Below are 6,689 nucleotides of genomic sequence, written 5' to 3' on the forward strand. Positions count from 1 at the left end.
ATTCTAACAAGCAAGAAGAACAAGAAAAGGTGTTGATAATAGATAGTGTGAATGAAAATATTTTGGTATGTGATGATGATATAATGGATGATGAATCAATATATTCAATAATAGAAACAGATAAAATTGAATATGATGAAGAAGATGAATCGAGTGAAGAAGAATTAAATTTAATTGAGGAACTAGCAGGATTAAAGATAGAAATGATGGAACAAATAATCCGGGATCATAAAAGAGATGACTTTAATATAAAATGTGTGTTTTGTATATATTATCAAGACCTAGGAAAAAGAGCTACTTGTAGTATATGTAGATGCGATCAACCTATGTTCTCATGATTCATCTTTACATCAAGGTTACCTTTTATATGTAATCTATGCTTCATGTTAGGATTAGATCCGTTGAGCTAGATAGAAAACCCTAGTTAGTTCGCTGCATATCCACGGATTGATAAACCTTAGGTGGAATACTCTAAGGGAAAAGCTACGATGATCCATGCACTTGCGGTTCACAAATTGGCGTGCTAACTGTTGTCAACAGCATGCTCTATTTTTATCTAATTCATAACTTCCCTAAACAAAGGAAGTTTCATTGATTCTTGCAAAAAAAAGAGAAAGAAAGAAAAAAAGAAACAAAAAGAGAAAAAATATAGTTTGTTGAGTAGAAGAAGGTGCAAGACAACGATGCCTTCATCCTCATCACCGACGGTGTTCAGCTCTAGGGGCTCGTCATCTGCTTTGTCGTTGACTTCAACATCGACTGCCACGTCATCTTACCTCTCAACATTGATTTGATGGGCTCAAAGGATTGAACTTCGGTAACATGTAATTGCAATAAGTTCTTGCATTATTGAACAATGCAGCATGAAAAGGGTGCTCTATTTTTTCATAGGATCTTCACTTTAGAACCTTCATCACGACTACCAGCCAAGAGGGGCTACGATGGTATCGGGATGAACGGCGTCACCTCGAAGGATGAGGTCTTGCTGGTGCTCGTGAACGAAGACAAGGGCTCATCATCGTCGACAGTGTTCAGCACGAGGGGCTCGTCAGTCACCTTGTCTTCAACGGCTACCTCATCTTCGTCAACTACACCATCTTCGTTGACTACCTCGTCTTTGTTGATGTCACCATCTTCGTCAACTACCTCGTCTTCATCGACTTCGCCTTCATCCTTGTCATCGATAATGTTTGGCTCGAGGGGCTCATCATCTACTTCATCATCGACTTCGCCTCCATCCTCATCGACAGTGTTCATTCGGCTCGAGGGGCTCGCTGGAATGCCACCGCCCCCTCCTTCATCGATGTCGGCTACTTCAGCTACATGCAAAGCAAGTCTTGCCTGATGCTTTTGAGCGAAGACCAAAGTTTTTGCTGACTTCATCAAGACTAAGACGGTTGCGTTTCTACTTCTTCTACTTCGACTACATTAGCTACATTGAATAGGAGCCCGCTACCTCAGTCGTGATGAAGATGAACGGTCTGCTTCATCTACTATGACTACATCGGCTACAATGAAGGGTGGTTTGGATTATCACGAGGCGCAACTGACTCCAAAGATGCGAGCGCTTGAGTACCAAGGCTCTGAAGCCAAAGCCGAACAGGGAAGAAAAGAAGATTCGAGAATGAAGACCTTCTCAACAACAATGGAGCTTCCAGCTATCACCATCACCACATATCCCCTTCGTCATCAAAATTGAAGACAACCACTAGCTAGGCTGTTATCATGATGCATGTGTAGATCCGCTAGGCATACGTACTCTTTTCTCCATTCTATTTTTTCCCATTGGGTCTTCGGAAAGGAGTTTTTAGTGAGGTGTACGAGCGGATGGTCATGAGGGCATTCCTCAGGGCCAAAGTTATAGGAAGATCTGGGCCACTTCATGTGTATTCAGCTACTTCATTTTGTTGTACCGGCCAAACCAAAGTAGCTGAGGGGCTACTGTTGGGGGAATGGCCCAGCCCATGTAGGAAATTGGCCTTATGTGAACACCCAAGGGTCTATTTGTAAATGATGTGGACCCAAAGGGAACTCACTTGAGCTCTCTCTAATTGCTCTTATATTTTTGCGCTTTCATCCCTCCCATTTCCACCCTTTCACCTTCCTCTCACTCTCTCTTCTATGTTTGGAGGAGTAACATCCCCAACAGTCTCTTGTCGTTGAAACGGGTGGAAGAGGAGCAGTACAAGGACAACCAGTACTTTTCAAGCATCTCCTTCAATGGCAATATCTACACAAGATGATGCGATCGTCAATCAGCAGTCATCGAGAGCTTCTCCACATAATCTAATAAATGCAACAGGAGGATCAAGCGGAAGCTGCTACGCTTTGCAGCCAATCAATTACCTTGGAATTGTGTGTGGTGGAAGCATGGCGGCAAGGTCTGGAGCGGCTCTGTGCTACATGTGGAACAAGAGAAACAAAAAGAATGATGTGAGATCTCGCAGCATCCGGAACAAAAAAGCAAAACCTAATCAACAGCAGTTGTGAGAGAGGATGAGATGGTGGAAGTGGCGAGGGGAGCCTATGGTTGTTGTAGCATGACGCCACGAAGCAATGCACGTATCAGCATCACCTGGTGCTGGCGCATCAATGGCGGGTGGAGGTGTTGATGTTGCCGGGCTACTATGGCGAGCGCGAAGTAGTCGAATGAAATCGCGCGGTGGCTTGCAGCCAAGGGGTGCGCATGCAGAGCCTAGGCTGGCAGCCACCACATTCTTCCTCATCGCACGGTCACATCCTTCCTCACCGACCGGCCAGCTCACGCCGCACAGTCTTCCTCCAGCAACCCAAGCTGTCGATGTCGTGATTCATCCCCACCTCCGCACGGCCGCGTCGCCTCCTCCGACCATGCCGCTGCACTGCCACACAGTGTCCACGCCTAATGGGGAGAGGCGGCGCCTCACTTGATCCGGTAGGGATCTCTCAGCGGGCTACGGGGATGGAGATCAGGGGTGGCGGCGGAGCCGGCAGCGAGGGTGAGGATTTGGTTGGGTGGATGGAGAGGAGGGGATGGGAGGGGAGCAGATAGGAAAAAAAATGGGGGAGGGGGCATCGGGGGTGGTGCGAACGGCACAGAAGGTGGGACGCCAATTCGAGGGCTGGAAAGCATTGGGGGAGGACCACGGGCAAGAATAATAGGACATAAAGGAAAAAAGTCTTCTTTTTATTTCTTTTAGCTGTAGATGAGCGAGCAGCTAGAGGTTGGCTTTGGTCGCTTCATCATGCATGGCCAGGGAGGGCTTCGATGCAATTTCAGGTTGGGCCATGGATTGCTATTGGACCGGAAACGTGCCAGTGGACAACACATATACGAACGAGAACCTCCTCCTCCTCTCTTTTAATTTAACTTGCTCTTAAAAATATATACACGTTGGACGGTTTTAGTGACCTCTATGTAGCCCGTAATTCATGGGCCGATATAGGAGCGGCGGCTACTTGACATCCATATCTGGTGCCACATTCAGTCCACTGAAGAAACTCTCTACACAGCCCATTTCAACTACGTGATTTGAGATATTTTAATCTCAATACGACAATACCTTATAAATAAGGAGCCGGCCTAATTTACGGCCGGCCGGCCGTACGGCCCCTCCGTTTCTAGCAAAACCAATTATCTGTTTTTGTCCGCTTTCCGTTACAGAAAAAACTGCCACGCTGCTTTTTACAACATTTCTCACGCGCATGCAACGCGTGCTGTCCAGCAGCTCACAAAGACCAACCGTGCAAATAATGACGGGAGGGGAATGCAAAAAAAATTAGACATATATGCTCTTTCTTTACAATTGGTCAATCTGACTAAAACATGCTATTGCACGTGAAATCGGACGAGAAACATCATTCAAAACATCTCCTGGCAGGCTGGCACAGATCTGAATCATAATTACACAAAAATCTACACAACAAAATTGTTTTTTTCCAACTGAATATTTTGGAACCACATTAGGCAAAACTGTATGAACCGGGCAATAGATACTGGTAGGCTAACTGCACATAGCATTGTGTTCCCATCTTAATGGTTGAAGTGCCTAATACGTACTAGCATAAATCCTGATCTGTTAATACTTCACATCATTTTGGGTCCCCCTCATTCCTACTAAACAATTTGGAAAATGAAATGGATTAGAGAACCATAGTGCAAAAAAAAAAAGATTGCAGTGTTTTGCCTGGATCTAGTTAACCACATTTTGTCCTGATGAAAAGCATAAAATTCCCTGATGCAGCAAAATATTTTTGCCTAATATATAATGGATGTAAAACATACCTGTATTATTGCTAATTCAAAACCGTATTTAGTAGGCATTATTGCCTACTATAGTGTATTGTTTTGCCAAATTCAATAGCATATTGTTGCCTAGTGATTACAATGTTTTGCCCAATTTACAACTATGATATGAACATCAACAATCTATACAGCTGCGCATCATTTAACTGTAGCATTTTTAGAGCATTCCTTGTAAACCAAAATTATAGCTCTATACCAATTGCAAAATAAGAACTTAAATCTTATTAGTGGTGCACCATGCACCCGCTAGATCACATCCAGAGGTCAGAGTAGAGGGAGCTCTGGATAAAAATCGACTACAATTGGTGCTGCAAACTAAAAGACCTGATGCCAAGCCAAGGATCATAAGTATAAGCCAACCCAGAATAAGATTCATAATTAGAAAATGAACAGGCTGTCCAAGTTCAAACCCAGGCCCTCCAAGTTCAAACCCTCTGAACGTGCCACTATTAAACAACTTTCCTCTAGATTTTCTAACCAACCCACCTAATGGGCCTACTGTTTGAGAAAGTAAGCAATTTTCATCAGAAGAATATATAAATAATTCCTCCACAAAAGAGACAGAATGCTTAATTAGAACCTTTATTGCCTAATGAAGTACATTGTTTTGCCTATTTTAGAACCACATTATTTCCTAATTAGAACCATATTATTGCGGTATTGCCTAACCAGTAATACTAGTGCAATATACACGGTCAATGTATTTCAGAACCATATTATTGCCTACCTGAGAACAAAATATTGCTTAATTCTACCCATATTATTGCCTAATGGGGTTGACTGTACATAGCATTCATTCCCATGTGGTGCAAACTAAAAAAACAGTTCGGTCAGCCTGAAGAATTAGCTTCTCTGTCTAAATACCAGCACTGGTAGTTGCATGTGACCTAATACTGACGACAGCGAATCAAAATCATATAAAAATGCCATTATATATCTCTAGTTTCTAGCTTCTAAATATTGGTAATTCAACTCGACGGTTAAAATAAGCAGCCTTTTGGTAAACAAATTAGACCATAAACAACATTTTGACACATGAAGAAACCATCATCTAAACATTCACGAAAACAAATATTAAGTACTGGTAAACTTGACTAGCACAAATCGACAATGACCCCACTCAATCGAAGCATGTAAACATGAATAGATTTCTAACATTCGCGCCAAGGATGGGGGATAGCTCACCTCACCGATGCAGAGAAGCTAGGCGGAGGGAGGTACGCGGCATCGATGCACTGCCAGATATGTCACCCCCACACTAATAATCAAAGTAGCATGCTTCAGTTTCACATGACATCTTAAGTTTGCTGTGCAGTCTCGGAAACTAAAGAGTAAAGAGCTGAAGATATGAAGGCTCACCTTCCGATTGGAGTGTCGCTGTGCAAGAAAAAAAAAAGCTAATCAAGAGCGTACATCAGGATACATTGCCCACTGGAGTGCGCAGGCCTCAGAACTTCTCACGGTCAGAAACCGCAGGGCCACGAGTCCACGACCTGCATCAGAGCTCGCTGGAGACGGCCTGCAACGCCGGCACGAACAGCTGTGGGTCAGCGCAAGTGTAGAACGTCCTCCAGGAACTCGATTTGGTGCAGGAGAACTCGATTTGGAGGACCTACACCGCCGGCGTGAGCGGCGAGAGGTCGGCGCAGGCGCCGAAGAAGCCCTCCGAGAACTCGATCTGGAGCGGAGAACTTGATTTGGTGGAAGGCGTGGTCGATTTGGTGTGCCGTGGAGGGAATCTGCAAGGGATACGGGAGAGGCGCAGGGGATCCGGAGGAGGCTGCGTCTGGCTTCGTGCCCGCGCCGCGCCAGTCAAGGACGGGCAACACGAGAACCGCGCGCAAGTGCTAGCTCAACCACTGCTGCGCCTCAGCGGCCGGCCGGTGGAGTAGGAGCGGATCTCGGCGGCGCGTCGGGGGCGGCGCTGAATAATTAGGGTTGGTGGCGTCGTGGATTTCGTTGCTCGCCCAACGCGCAGAGGAGGGAGGGAGGGGCAAGTCAACGCGAAGAGGTGAGGTGTGCGGGAGTGGTGGCTTCCTTCGCCGGCGAGGCCGCACCGCCGCCGCTAGTGCCCTCCTGCGCCGCTACATGAGAGGGAGAACGAGAGAGGCGGAGGTGGTGACCGTGAGTGGAGAATGCGTGATTACGGCCGGTTGTAACAAAGTCATTACCTATAAATAAATCGAGCAAGAGCAAACATGTCTACATATACAGCCTTGCATACATGTGGTGTTTTAAACTAGAAGGACAATTCGTACATACGTATGCTCTGAAATTCATGAAAGGCGAATGCCATCTGGCTAGACTGGCTTGTGTCCCGTATCGCGCTTTTCTGGTTCAACAAAAAAAATCTTGAGAAACTGCATGGACCAGACTCGTGAACATGCAAGACTACTTGCAAAGG

General features: G+C 45.5%; 1 long non-coding RNA gene across 1 annotated transcript; it reads right to left on the bottom strand.

The window, feature by feature from the left end:
• Nucleotides 1–3,738: 3,738 nt before the first annotated feature.
• Nucleotides 3,739–6,451, bottom strand: LOC101779631. The gene is made up of 3 exons (XR_001163393.2): nt 5,645–6,451; nt 5,471–5,543; nt 3,739–4,096 (listed from the first exon to the last, which is right to left on the bottom strand). It is a non-coding gene; the product is annotated as an uncharacterized LOC101779631 (long non-coding RNA).
• Nucleotides 6,452–6,689: the final 238 nt, after the last annotated feature.

This window comes from Setaria italica, chromosome I (genome assembly GCF_000263155.2).
Source record: "Setaria italica strain Yugu1 chromosome I, Setaria_italica_v2.0, whole genome shotgun sequence".
In the NCBI taxonomy this organism is placed as follows: Eukaryota; Viridiplantae; Streptophyta; class Magnoliopsida; order Poales; family Poaceae; genus Setaria; species Setaria italica.